Here is a 15,429-nt window from a genome sequence, read left to right as displayed (position 1 = left end):
CCACAACCTGAACATCATCTAGTTCCACTATATTTGAGGGCAGACATCTCTACGGCTGATATCTCCAACACTTGGCAACTCACACTAAAACAATCTAGATTTATAAATAACTAAAAATAAGACGATAAATATGTTCGATCTTGGGGTCCCTTTAGGGCTTAAAGTTGTGTGTATTTAGGGGGGCAGCTTTGAGTCACAGGCCGTCTGAGAGGCGTCACCATAAGTCAGATCTACCCCTCAAAAAATTCAAGATGCCGACGGCCAAAATGCCAAATTCAAGGCTTCAAAACGACAGTCACACACCAATGAGTGATGTCACAGTAGCGTCATCCATTGCTTTTATATAGTCTATGGTAATATCTAGTTTGTTACAAAAACTGTAGGGTAAAACCGAAACAATGTGGTTTTACAAAAGATTATGTGTATGGCTATTTTTTGGCTGCAGTGAGATCCGAAAGAAAAAAACTCCTGTTAATTGTGTTAAATGAAATTAAGAGGTACTGATAGGTGGATTGTGTTACCTGTAAAGACAGTCAGGAGTTTTCTCAGATTCTCTTTCGTACAGCTCTTCTAGTTGTTTTTATGACAGGGAGACTGGGAAATATGATAAGGATCAATGTGGTTGAAGTGGAAGAACAGATTCAAACTCAGGCTGTTACACACAGCTTTAGTACCCCCTTTAAAGGTTAGACTGAGCAGCCCAAAAGTAGAGTGAGCATTTGAAAGGACACACAGCTCACTGATCCATCGAGCTGTCTCAATGGAAAGTTCCTACAGTCAGTAATTATACAATAGCATTTAATGCTAAGGATGGCAGCACTCACTGTCGATCTGCATCGAGAGAAGAGGAAACTTGGCAACAACAATTACTTAATTCACTCAAAAGCAGATTTAGGACACAGTAAACCCAGACTTCATTATGAAATAAATTGCAAACAGCAAAAAGGGATAAAATGTAAATGGCAGAGAGCCAAACCCAGAGCACTTTTCCACAGAAAGAGAGTCAATACATATCTGATATAAGACTAATAGCCACATTATTCAAAGTGAAATCAGATTTTATTTTCCTTTGTAGAAAATCGTGTAAGGCTGCATTATGACTGATTCACAAAGTCTCTGAATGACATTTTTTACCAAATTAAATCCAGAGATTTCAGTCAATTTATCTTCAGTATTTTAAAAGCATTTTAAGATGGAGAGCAGAAGGCGTGACAGATTAACAACTTCTTGTAAGTCTCACTGGGTCTTCTAAAAACTTAACACTAAATAAAAAGCAACAACATTTAATCAGGAAAGGCGTTTTCCCATCAATTGTGGTGAAAATTCTCTACAGCTCCTTCAATGTTTAAGTGTTTTTTTAATGAAGTAATATTCAGTTGCTTTTCTTCAGACTTTGGACAAAGAAGGGATGAAAATCATTATTTTATTCACTTACTTTATTTTATTTAGGTTAAACGTAAAATTGTATTTTATTTGATCTTATCTGTTATTTTATTGTTGTTGTTTTTATTATATATTTTCATATTTATTTGCTTGTTTTGGCTATTTTTTATTCTATCTTACCTAGTTTTTAGTCTAGCTTTTATTTAACAATCGTATAACAATAATATTAATTAATTATTATAATCATTATAATTATTATATTATTGCTTTTAAATCTATTCTGATATTTTGAATTGTTTTTTTAATCTGTTATATCTAGTTTTATAATCCAGTTTTTATTTCACTTTGTTTTATGACTATTGTTCTTATTATGGCTTTCAAATAAATTTGATTATATTTTCATAATTTTATTGTCTCGTGTGCATTGTTTTTGTCTTTTTTGGGGGGTTGTTTTTATGGTCTACACAAGCTACAGGCCGTTTGAAATAGATCCCAGCCTGGACTTTGGACATGTATTTCCTACATATTTGGCACACGGGAGAAGTTTCAGTTCGGCAAGCTCACCGCTAGATGCCTCTAAATCCTACACCCTGGACCTTTAAAGTAATGTTACAGTTTTTCATTCATCTGGATGTTTGCATCAGATGTAATCAGCTAATGCTCTCAACCACATTTGAGAAATCACTTCTGCGTCTTGACTCAGCAGTTTTGGTGCCTGGCAGAGTTTAATGCAAGGTCACAATGCAGCTGCATTTTTTCACTGAAGCAGTGGTAGTACAGTAGGAGTGCTTCACTTGGACTCCCAGTGCCTTGTGGGATACCCCAGCTCGATTATTTTCTCAGAGCATCTATGAATGAGTAAAGCTCCCTCTCTCTCTCTCTGTTTACTAGTCGTCCTCTCCACAAATGCTGAGTCAGGCCTCAGGACGTCAATAAGAGCAAAACAACCACTATCAAAGCCCCAGATAACGAACATATGCAAAGGACAGCTGCCGCTAATGTGTGCCGGCGCCGAGTTGTGCCGGGACATTTCGGTCGAGATGACTCGTCTCCTGTGAGGCAGCAGAGAGGATGTGGAAAAGACTGCACCCTCTCCGCTCCTGCAGGGAGTGCTGCAATGCAGGGGTGTAACAGAGAAACACAGAGCTGGAAGGCAGTTTGTCCAACAGTCAGCTGCTCACACTCTTCCTCCATTTCCTGCTATGCCTCGCTTCTTCCTCTTCTCGTTGCTTTCATCTTTTACCTCTGTCATTACAACCCTTTCTGCCTCCCCACTCTCTCTCTGCATCTCTCTCACACACACACACACACACACAAACACACACTGGTCATGCTCTGGCCCGTCATTACTGCAGCGAAGACAACAGTAAACAAAAAGCACCATATGGCCGTATTTGGCTCTGTACATCAGCTGCAGTGTTTGGGTGTCTTGGAAGTAGCAGTTGGTCAACAAGGTGAGAGTGCGTCTGTGTTTGCCTCTGTATGTGTGTGTGTGTGTGTGTGTGTGTGTGCGCGCAAACAGCGGGTGAATTTTTTATGGAGTGTGTTGAGTGGGTGGACGGCTGACGAAGAAAAAACTCGTGCTCTGACAGCAGCCTTTCACTCTTACTGAGTTACTGGCATGATGATACTACACAGTGTCATTCTCCGAAATGAAGGATAGGAGAGCTGTGGTCTGTCAGTGTCAACATGATCATGTGAGTAAAGCCATACTTCATAACAACTGATGTAAATTACAGGATTGGCTCTGAAAAATAGTTAATCAAAAAGCAAATTATGTTATTTATCAAGGCCAATAAAAGCCCTAACATCCTGAGGTTGAAAAAAAAGATGATTTAGGGGGATGAAAGGGAGATACTTTTGTCTAAAAGCTAAACAATTAATCAGACTGTAAAAAATATACATTTATTTTTAAAGCTGAATGTTTTTGAACATCAGCAACATCCATTTTTGACTGAGCTGGACTCAAACTGGGAACTCCTTTAAGTTGTATGTTAAATAATTTATGTGTATTTTTTTGTCATAAATATATTCCTTTATCAACCCTATTGTAAAAACTAAATAAAATAAATACCCTTTTTGTGGCACTTTACAAGCAAGAAACACAGTTAAGTCTCGGGTCACTAAAAAGCACCCACCTTTGGTGACTTAAAAGCTGAAAAATGCCCCTGTTGGGTAGAAGGTTTTATTTGTAATGCATTACCAGTTTCAACAAAACTGACAACACAAGATTTAAGCATTTAAATCAAGCTCTGTTTGTACAAACTAGCACAATTCAAAGAAGAAATCTATTCTATTCTAATCTATTGGTATGAATGGAGACATTGGCTGTGCTCTGAATAACTACTGCCTACAAAATATTCAATCTGTATGGACTGTATACTGCGTAATAAATTAGCGATTAAGTATGCCATTACCAACAGCCTGTTCACACTGAAGTCTACTCAAGCAAGACAGTCATGTGACTGCATTGCATGACTGAATCACGTCACTGGCGGCCAGTCTGACCTGGTGTGCAAGCAACTCTGGAACCTCACAGCAAATTTCCAAGCAGGCCTTATTTGGATACTGACCACCTATTGGGAATCCAAATAGTTACCTGAAAATGATCAAAACTCAGTAAAGTGACATATTAAGAGCTTTTGTCCCTGGCTCACAGTCTCCACTGTGCAGTTTGAAAAGACGTAACGCATTTTGTGAGAGTTGAATATGTTCAGTAAGCTTAAGGCTCAAAGTGACAAATTCATGCTAATGTAGTGCACATCCAGGCATTTCTCAGGTACACAGAATCTACAGTGAGAATGCACTACATACTCAATTTATTATAGTATTACTAATAACATTAACGACTCTATACAAGTGTCCCAGTAAATCAGTGACAGTGAGTCAGCATGCACAACAATAGGATCCTGAATCTGAAGCAGATAAATAAAATTTAGCCAATGTTAATATTTTATTATATAAACCTGTGCTTTGCTATGTGATGTAAAAGTGTTCCTAAAAATATTCAGTGCAAATTAATTGTCTGCATATGGTCCTAAACATGGAGGTGGCTGAGCTGGCAGCTAACGGGGCTAACTCCATTAAAAGTGCTAACAATGGCAACAGTGGTGACAGAGCTAAAGGTGTTAACCAGGGGAAAACCGGAGGCCAAGTGCTGCACTTTTGCACTGTCATCAGCCGTAATTGCCATATCAGCACAAAGCAGCGGTAATGAGGTAGCCAGCAGGATGTGCACATGCTGAAACATGAACACATGGTTAGACCATCTACCACAACAGACAACACAGAAGCTCGGATTACAGCACACACAGAGGTAGCGTAACTTCACTCTCTTTACAGGAGAGTTACTCCACTATATCTTAATACAGCAAGTGCTGGTTTTCTGCTATATTAATGCTCTAAATATTGCCTCGATCCCATCTGAAAATATCTTCTGAAATGTCACCCAGGACCCTTGTAGCCTCTGCTGACAAAGTACAACTCGTCCTAAAGTCAGAAGGCAGAAAATCTTACACTATTTGCTTTAAAAGAATGGGCTACTTCACCCCCTAAAAACAGTATTTTTAAATCCATTAGTCATGCTATGTTATCTTAATTTGTGAAGAAGACTTTGTTTGTCTTGTCTTCACAAAAAATGGCTAATAGATTTATTTATGAAACTGTATTATCACATCTGCTTACAAACTCTAGTACAATCAGCAAAGTCTAATTTATCCAGTTCTCTGCTCTGTACTTCCCAAACATTTTTGAAAGAAAAAAAAAAAAAACTTAATATGAGTCTGCCTTCGTTCACTTTCAGTTCAGTTTTAAATATTAAGGTTTAAGTGGAAATACTTGTTTGTTTGTTCACGTTTTATTGTTGAGGCAGAGGGGGATAACAACGTTTTCTCTTTCTAAATACTAAAAGTAACTTGCTTAAACTAAACTTACCCCTAACAAAAGGGTGTGTAAATCATCAATGTCAGTAATGCATGGATGTGTGAAATATATTTGCTGTGGTGGTGCTAAATAAAGTCAAAAAAGAAGTGAAGCTCTAAAATGAGCCAACAGTCCTGATTAATGGCTGGTCGAAGGCCACGGCAGACCAGGTGAGATACATAAGCTGAGAGGGGAGGTCACTCTAGAGTATAGTTTTAAAATAATTCATGAGAACATGAATACAAATGTAATTCTTAAGAAACCCATTTAGAAAATGCAAATCTCTTTCAAACAATCATACCATCACCCAAACAAAATGTCTGCCAGCTTGTCCACAGGGAAGCAGTAAACACTTTTACGCCACGGTATATTACCATCTACTTACATCATGAAAAGAGCAAAAAACAATTCTAATCACGAGGGGAAAACTACCAAAAGTAATTAACTGCGTAATTCCTTTCTACTTAATTTCCCCTGTGAGTTTGTTCACATATGTTTGCTCAAAGGCAACTCTAACGCCCACAAACACTTTCCCTGTGGTAATGAAAAATGTAATCGTAACATCATCAGAAAGTGGACCTGAAAGCCTGACGTATAAAAGACAAGCTAATTTCCTTATGGCTTAGGTAATATATCATACTGCAAATTATATGAATATTTGTCAGTCGTAAATGTCTCTCAGTGCGCAAAAATGGCAAATTTGGCTCTCTGCAGTTGATGTGCACTGGTTTTTATGTCTTTTCAGTCATGGAGACTTTTTGTCTTGTTCCTTTCCTCCTGCCCTCTTTCCACATCCATAAACAAAAATAAGTCAAATGCCCAACTGTTTACGTCATCAGTACTGCAACCAACAAACAATCACACAAAAATGAACATCTAAACACACTCTACACACTCTTCCTCTTCCTCTCAGTGCTGAAAATAGCCTGACTGTATAGTGCTGGATATTGGTGCATTTAGGGAGCAGAAGGGAGGGGGAGAGCGACATTTAGAGACAGAGAGGAAAGGAAAAAGAGAGGAAGGGAATACATATCCCCACCAGTGAAGGATGTGTTGCCCATTTGCACAGAACTGGGGCAACATGGCGGAGTATTACCGAGCAAAGACAAACCAGAAGGGACACGAGTACAGTGAGTAATTATCTGATCATTCTGCACCGACCTCCTACATCTCCTTTCCCTTTCCTCTGGCCTCGAAACCATTTCACATTTGATTCAAACTGCTCACTAATTAAACAGCAAGCTGTCATTTTCCAACCACCTTCTGTGTCTTATTTAAACACAGTGCCTGGTGATCCACAGTGATGTGGATGCATTTGGAGGCAGAAAAACTTCTTCAGGCTGCGTTCAAGTCGCTAGAGGCGAGGCAACATATACAAGATCCAGATGTGTCAGTTGTGGCATCTTCCATTTTCTGCTCCAGCAAATTTCTAAATCTGTCATGGGTTTCGTGCCGCAAGAGGAGAAGACAAATTGGTGTCATTAAGAAAGCTCTTCATCAGCAAATCCTCAAAAACAGATCTGTTTTCTGCATCAGCCAAGAAAAAGGAAGAAAGATCATTTTTGTTCTGTTATTATAATCCATTAATTACAATAATTCATGTGATTTATTATATTTGGATCAGAAACAGTAATAACATTTATTTAATGTTGTTGTTATTCCTGGTTTTCCAGCTTCTGCATCCAGTCAGCTAACAGTGTAGGACTCAGAGTGACCAGCTGAGGGCGCTATATGTACAGCTTTATCTGGCAGGGGTTACATTATCAGTCAAATGGCTCTGCAAACTCAAATGAGACTTCATGCACATTTAAGCATGTATGACAGAAAGTCATCCATACCGTGTATCCATTTAAGGCTCCCCAGTGGCTATGAAAACTGCACACTTACTGTATCACTTATGAAGGAGGGATTTCTGCAGAGACTGCTGTGTTGGGGATGTTTTGGGGCACAACACGCAGTCAAGTTGGGATTTTATATAAAGGTAGCAAACAGGTGCAGCAAGGAAGCACACATTCCAGATGAAGCTACCAAAATCTCAGACACAGCACTAAAAAAAAAAAAAGGCAAAAAAACAAACAAAAAATAAATAAATAACGATGCAAAACGTTAAGCAGAAGATTTTCACTTTTGCAGGCAATACTATCAGGGTCACTACAGCTTAAGGTAAGTTAGATTTAAGACTTTTTGAGATAAAATTTTGGACCCATTTTCCATTAACTAAAACTGAGGGAAAAATCAGAACCAATAAAATAGGGACTAAATAGGGACAATTTAGCCCAAATGTTCACTTCAACATAAAACACTATTTTCTTTTGGTTAAGTTAAAACTGTTAGATGATAAACTTCAAATGCTGAAAAAAATTAAAACTTTCTAGAAAGAAACATGTGGACAGCAATGAACATATTATGTTATTAAAGTATCCATTTGGTTTGCCTTGAAAAAAGTTTGTTCATTATTCATTAAATTGGATGTGGTAAATCTATCTGAATGTTGTTGGTTCCTCTATCCTGATCTGCCTGAAATTCATTCGGAAAATTATTTTAAAAAAAAAGATATTACCAATAATTTTGAGATATCATGATGCAATGTCAGAAAAAAAGATTATTAAAATCCCTCTTTCAATGTCTTTATGACTTTTAAAAGACTGATTTAGACATTTTAATTCCAATTAAGGCCTTATTTTCAGATTAAGAAATGTAATGCCTTTTAAGACTTTTTAAAGGATTTACGGGAACCCTGACTATTCACAAACACTAGCTGACAATAACTGCATTGTATACCCTTATAGAGAACAACCAATTGCTCAACGTCAGCAAAACCAAGGAGCTGATTTTTGGAGCAAGGTGGAGGTGGAGCAAGATCCTGGTTAACTTCTACAGAGGAGCATAGAAAACATACTGACGGGAAACATCACGAACTGGCATGGTTCGTGCACAGCCCAGGACAGGAAGGCTCTACTGTGGGTGATTAAAACTGCCCAGAACATCACTGGTTCCCATCTACAGAGCATCAGTGACCTCGGTGAAGTGAGGTGTCTGCACAGAGCACAAAGGATACTGAAAGACAGCAGCCACCCCAGCCACAGCCTGTTAACCCTGCTGTCATCTGGGAAAAGATACAGAAGTATCTGCTGCAAAACCACCAGACTACAGAGCAGCTTGATTTCCCAGGCTGTGAGACTCATAAACTCCCCCTCTGATGACAAAAGATGTAGCAGGATTACAGGACTAATTTAAATTTCATTTTTTAAAACTATGTTTGAAAAGTGACAAATTAATGACAAATAAATCTACCTTTCACACCATGCTTTTATACAATTTAGAGGTAGAGTGTACTTAAGCACAATTTTTTTTCCATTTTATGCTACTTCTTAACCACTAGATTTCAGAGGGAAATATTGTACTTTTTACTCCATTACTACATTTATCTGACAGCTATGGTCACTTGTGACTTCCTACAAAAAAAGTCTTTCAGCTGGAGCAACTTGCATGTGTCAGATGTCTATAGGCTGCAGGCAGGTCCAGCTCAGAAATATTTCCCCTCTAAACTTTAAGGTCTAAAAAGGTAAAATAATCCATAATTTCACAAAAAACAAAGATGAGAAAAATATTTAAAACAGGTATATACATTTGTGTAGCAGAACTTTATTTGCTTTTCTTTCATGGGACAATAGTCACCCCTCAGAGTTATATTGTGAGCCTTTTTGGCAGCAGAACTGATGCTCACTAAAACATCTAGAAAATTCATATACAGTAATACATAACTCACTGTGTTATGAATACTTTTACTTTTTTACTTTTTTGGTAATACTTGTGTATTTTTTTTAATCATCACTCCTAGCAGAGTACTTTCACATTGTCAACTTAAAGTTGCAATAACTGATATCTTTGGCCACCTTGAGGGAGAGTTGCTTATTTACACATCCAAAAGTTACAGAGCAGCATTACCATTCATGCTGAGCTCTGTTTTTGGTCTCTCCCTTCTCCTGAAGGAAACATGAATACCTGTTCAGCTGCTACATGGTCCGCTTTGTTCACCAAGCACTCGCTAACTGTGATGGTCTGCTGTTTACTGCTGAGCAGGCAGAATAAAGCAGGATTTTAGTGCTTTTTTGCAATAAAATAATAATAAAATGGAAAAAAAAAACAACACTGAAAGCATTGAGAGTGAACCAAAACAGTAACATTGTGGGCCAGACAACTAAACAATGAGCTGAAACTCAGCAAGCAAATATTAGCCTCCCGTTTGCTTTCATTCAATGCAAGCGGAGGGACAAATAAAACATTCCCAATAGAAAACATACTAATTACTTAATATTTCATAGTTCATTTATTAGCAGGGTAGCTAACATTAATTTGTTCACTGGCAAGCTAGCTTTCTGTGGGCGCCACATCCGGTGCTCCACATTGAGCAGAAATAACGGTCAGCAAAGGTTACCACTGGCCTGTATTTGCTCACGTGTGACCGCCCCCTTACAGTACTACAACATGCAGACTGTCACTCTGTGATACACAAAACAGCACACAAACTAACCTACTGTTTGTCTCTGCTTCAGTCTGGTATTTAAATATATTAATTCAGCCATGAAGCACTCCAAAATGATCTGCTGAAAGGTATTGATCCTCCTCTGTATGAGACTGCAGTGGTTGAACTGAAACTGAGTCACTACAGTCTGCAAACTGTAGTTTTAACTGAGGTAAGTAAATAAAGCAGACCAATGCATGAAAGTAGTAAATAATATAATGTTTTTTTTTTTTTTTTAAATAAGTCATAATTCACTCCACCAAATATATTGTCATTTCAACAAGAGTAATATGTGACATTTAAATCATAACTGCCTTTTGAAATTTGCATTTATTTGTTAAAACAAGTGTGACTGAACTTCATTATTTAAAAGTAACTCTTTACTTCAGCATTATTAACCGCAACCACAACAAAATGAATATTCTATGTTTCCGTCTTTCTTCTGCCAGTCTTGTTGTATTTAACTCATCTCATATTGGAAAAATGTCTACAACTTTCTTTTCCAGATGAAATTGAGTCATTGGTGTTAAACTCCAAGTCAAACTGTCTTGTATTGATTTTATCAAGTCAATTCTAAAGTCATCAAATCTGAGACTTGAGTCTGACTCGAGTCAAAACCACTAAAAAGTAGCTCTAAAAACAAAGAAACAAACAAACAAAAAAAACCACTCACGGTTTCCACATTTGCCAGGTGACATTTCCAAATGTCTTGTGTTGTATGACAACACGAGACACGTAATTTCATAAGACAGAGAAAAGTGAAAAATAATCCCATTGAAGAAGCTTCAAGTAAAGAATGGCTATAATTTCTACTTAATTGATTGATCAGTATATTATATTTATTTATAATAGTTTTCCATTCATTTTCTACTGATCGACTATTCAGGTTATCTCTCTAGTTCTGAGGAAAATCTGGTTTGACTGCTATACTTTCCCTTTCTAAACCTGCATGACTTCTGTTGCAATCGTTGCCCCTTTTCCCCGCTGTTGTTACTCCAGTCTGTATTGTGGACTTGACTCGCTGCATGTTTTGGTTGGGCCTACATGGGTTAAGCATCGACATCCTTTCTCTTTTTCGATACTCTAACTCACTAAAAAAACGTACACTTGGTCAACGTTTGATGGCTTGTTGTGTTTGCTCACAGTCTGAATTCAAAAAAGGCCAGAGGTTCAATACCTGAGCTGAGTAATGATCCCCAGCTCCTTTTCTAGGCAGGTTGAACCTTAAAACAAATCCATTCTGTTGTATCCTCAGGCAGAGAAGAGTTGTGCTGATAGCATCCAACAGACAGAAAACGCACTGCAGCAGCAGCAAAGACATCAGTTCAGCAACTTTCACAGGCAAGTCTACAAAACATCTCTGCTGACATGACTGTCTACCAGAGGTTCAAAACATCTCTCAACACATCACATGTCATTCTGTTAACTTGTATCACTGTGAGTACCTGCTATACAACGATCCAGCCCTACTCTCCACACACAGCACTGTGGAGAGTGTTAATGAGAAATATCAACTGTGTGCTTCATGTACATTGATGCACCTGACAGGCTGTGAAAGAGGATCTCAGTTTGGAGAGGACAGGATTATAGGCTGCAGTACAGAATCCCATTTCATGAACCATCAAGCAGCAGAAGTCCTCCGGGCATGAACACCTCTCCTCAGGAGGAGCAGTAATGTGGAAACTTAAAGGAGCTCAAATGAGGTCTCCTCGCTAACTGCAAGAACAATCCACAACCTGGAACAAAACATCACTGATATTCACTTTCCCGACAGTCATCAAACTGTCAACTGATAACACTGTTATAAAGCCACATATGGACCTGTGGGAGGGGCCTGCTAAACCTACTGGTAGGTTCAGGAGCCTGATATTAACCATTAAAATAAAGCATTTTCACAGTGGAGGAACTTTTCATTGTTTTAAGAAGCTTTCTTTTTGTTGTAGTTCTTAGAGAGCTGCTTTGAGGGACTTTTTCAAGAGTAGGCACTCACCCAGCTCAAGAGGAACAATGAGTGACATTATGAACGTGGTGACTGGTCAAACACACAAATGGCAACTGAAAAAAAACAACCAAAAAAAAAAACAAAAACATTTGCCATGTGAAAAACAGACAAACAAAACACACAAAAGCTCATAACAAAAAAATGGAAGAAAACACAGACAGATAAGTGATAGTGAAGTCCAAGCTTCATGAAGCATGTATGCAACCAGGGAAAAACAACATAATTTTGACCCATTAAAATAAAAGTGACAACGCTATACCAACCCCTTGGGTACATCACTTCAGCGTTCCTATTGGCATTTAGAGCAAAAACAGAATAAAAAGCCTTGAAAGTCTGTAGTTCTCAGGGGAGCTTCCCAGCAGGAGTCCCCAGAACTGTTCGGTCTTTAAGTAATTTACACAATGTGGAAGCTGATCAGTAGGCTCAGAACTTTTTGTACAAACAACAAGAAAAGCAATGAAGAAATTATGTTATAAGTAACTTGATGCTGCTAAACCTTGTCCACACACGCGATAAGACATTATACTAGTGGTATGTCTGAGTTTGAATCTGCTCAAAATCCTACCCAATGATTAGTTTGCAGATAAGCCAACTAACCCCACCCTACTAAAAAAAAAAAAGAAAAAAAAAGAAAAATGGGCAATTTTGAGAAAGAAACTGATCCATAAGACCAGGCTATCTTTAAAGGGCAGTAAACTCTTGGGGCACCCCAGTAACTCGCCGGGTGAGGCGCATACTATTGAGGCCAAGTTCTCAGGCCAGGGCCCTTTGCTGCATGTCATTCCCTCAATCTGCCACGAAAATAAGTTATCTTAAAATAATAGAAAAAGCTGGAACTCCCACCAGTTAAAAAGATGTTGCAGAACACGCTGGAATAATATGCTAATGTTTAGCAATAATAATTTGCATCCTCCAGTTTAGAGTGTTAGCATGCTAACATTTGCTAGTAAGCAGTAAACACATGACAATGCTATTTTGCAGGTATTTAGCTACAAACCAAAATACTTCAGAAATGTAGACTTTGACCTGATGGTGGTGCTAGATGAAAAAAAGCATGGATCACCAAAGTTCCTAAATTCATCCTAAAGGGGACATGACTGTCTGAAAAATCCATCCAAATGTTGTCGGGACAGATAACTCAAAAGCACAAATATCATTCAAGACTAAAAGTCAGCAAGATTAATCCTCACTGAACCATAAATGTCTGCACATCATTTTGAGCATGGCTGAAAAAGAAGTGCTCTTACTTTCATATGTTCATCATAGAAACAACTGTAAGTGCTGAGCAATTCCTATAAAGGGACGCCCTATAACACAATTTCATCTACGAGATGTAACGCTGACTTCATCACTAGACACTGAGCACAGGCTGCAAAACTGTGCAGTGTTTAATCCTCTCTCAGCACACCGCTAAATGCAACTTCAGCAAGAAAACACAAGTTCAGATGCAAAATGACATTTTCTCCCCAGACAGACATTTCCACATAGTCCAACATACCTACAGAGTTAGAAATGTTAAAAACATGCTGATATACTGCTTCGTACTCTTGCAATTAATCCTGTGCTCTCTCTAACCCTTTTTAATTAGCCACATTAGCAGCTTAATCGTGACCGTCTTTAACAGTGAATAAAAGCGGTAATAGAGGGGAAACATCAAAATATTGACTTGCTCTCTTACTGCATCATCAGGTCATATATTCACTGCTTTATGGAGATGTGTCACTTTGACCCTGTTAAACATCTAATGCAGCACTAAATGCACCAAAAGCAAGGACATGCATTGTGGAAGAGGAATGCTGCGTGTGTCTGTATGTGCGTGTGTCTGTATGTGTGTGTGTGTGCAGACATACTGCAGCTACACACCCCCTGATCCACCTCTGCTGATGCCAAAAGGAAGTCCTCATTTGGCTCACACACTCAGGAGTGTCCCAGTCATGTACTCATAACACCCCCGGGGAATAAAGAAAGCACTGCACCACCTGATCTGCTCTCACCACACTGCATCATTATCAGCCCAGAAAGAAGATACATTACAACAATTAAAATCTATGGCTGGAAATAAAACATTAGATAAGATAATTGATAAGAAAAACAGAGGTATATTCATATGGGAGATGTCTATACAGCAAAAAAAAACAAGACTGTGCTGTCTAAATTAAGAAAATGAACCGTCTCTCAAGCTTCGGTATAATCAGTGTCCATCAGAGGCTGTAATGCGTAAAATTTAAAAGCATGTTAATGAGAGCTATATCCTCAACCAACTTCCACTACAGTCAGTGATGGGAATATTTCGACTTAAATGCATTTCAAGGGAAAGATTGTAATGGACTCAGCATAATTTCACTGGTTTGAACACAGTGAGCTCTGCAGACTGTTACGTGGGCCCTTCGCTTCAGCTGGCTCAGCAGATTTGACTTTGCACACATTCCCTCAGCAGAGCTTTTACTGTACTGCTGCATCTAAAGACTGACACGCTGAAAAAAATGCCCCAGTAAAGAAATGCAAATGAAAACAAATTAAAATACATGTTAAATTAAAGCAACTTCTTTTCCTTCAAATTAATCAGGAAAATGTCTATCCCTGTGTATTAAAAATGACATGTCTCTCAGTTATTATGAAAGGCAGCCAATAAAAAGTGTTGTGGCTGTCCGAGAAATCCCCATCTCAGGTTCCGTCCTCACTCACGTTTGTTTCTAATATGTAACATTATACTGCAGCAGCACTACATGACGCTACGCACCACGCATGAGGACTCACCAGCACGCTGCGAAAGTTCCACTCTGGCTGATTTGATATTACCTCAACACATTAAAACGAGAGGCGACTGGCAAAACGCTAACACTGTCTGCTCTAATTACCCCTGAGCCATTTATTCTCCCTTTCTCTCTCTGCAGAGCTTTTTTTCTTCCTTCTCCACATTCAGACAGGATGTGTGTAATGAGGCTAGGTGCCTCTGTGACAACCTGGCACGCAGCAAAGCCCCAGTAACTGATGATGCTAAGGAGGAAGGAAGATAAAAAAAAACAACAATGCTGCTTACCTTGGACGAGAGATATGCTGCCTCCTAAAGAAGGAGTGGAAGCAGAAAACAGGGTCAGATATGCAGGAAGAAAAAATCTTAACAATCTGCACTTTGGTTCATCCCACTCTCAAAAGACATCTCAAAACCCCCCCAGAGCTGCAAGGTCCCAGTTTCACCAGTGTGTCCAAGAGGCAGACACTCTCAGACAAGACTTTTCTTTGCTCAAGGTGCTGCTGACGTGCACTCAGACCAGGCAGGGAGGAGATGAAACACTCACACAGATTAACATTGTTCTAACACACTGAAATCAGCACAAGCATTAGAGCCGGTGCAGTTCCACTGCTGTATTTCCCGGTACTGTTCGCTCATTGGCTGAGGAGCTACTCAATAAAAACCCTCCTTGTCATCAATTGGGTGCGGAGGGGAGGGGTGAGATTTTCTGTGGCGCACTAACAACCACGCTCCTCCTCTTTTCTTTCTTGCTCTATCACTTTTTTCCCTTCAGTACAGGCAGCCAGGGAGTGCTGAGCTTTGAGAATTAGACGCAGGAGGAGAGGGAGGAAAAGTGCGAAAGCA

At 38.9% G+C, this 15,429-nt stretch overlaps 1 protein-coding gene across 2 annotated transcripts in view; it reads right to left on the bottom strand.

Annotated features, from left to right (window-relative positions):
• Positions 1-15,182, bottom strand: part of LOC121961178 (synaptotagmin-2-like) — a 37,350-nt gene extending 22,168 nt beyond the window's left edge. For both annotated transcript variants that reach the window (XM_042511061.1, XM_042511079.1), the window contains exon 1: positions 14,872-15,182. The gene's annotated coding sequence lies outside the window, so the exon portion shown is untranslated. The remainder of the gene's footprint in view (positions 1-14,871) is intronic.
• Between the last annotated feature and the right edge of the window lie 247 nt (positions 15,183-15,429).

This window comes from Plectropomus leopardus, chromosome 2 (genome assembly GCF_008729295.1).
Source record: "Plectropomus leopardus isolate mb chromosome 2, YSFRI_Pleo_2.0, whole genome shotgun sequence".
Classification (NCBI taxonomy): domain Eukaryota; kingdom Metazoa; phylum Chordata; class Actinopteri; order Perciformes; family Serranidae; genus Plectropomus; species Plectropomus leopardus.
Note: the sequence above shows the minus strand (reverse complement) of the source record. Positions and strands in the feature narration are given on the sequence as shown.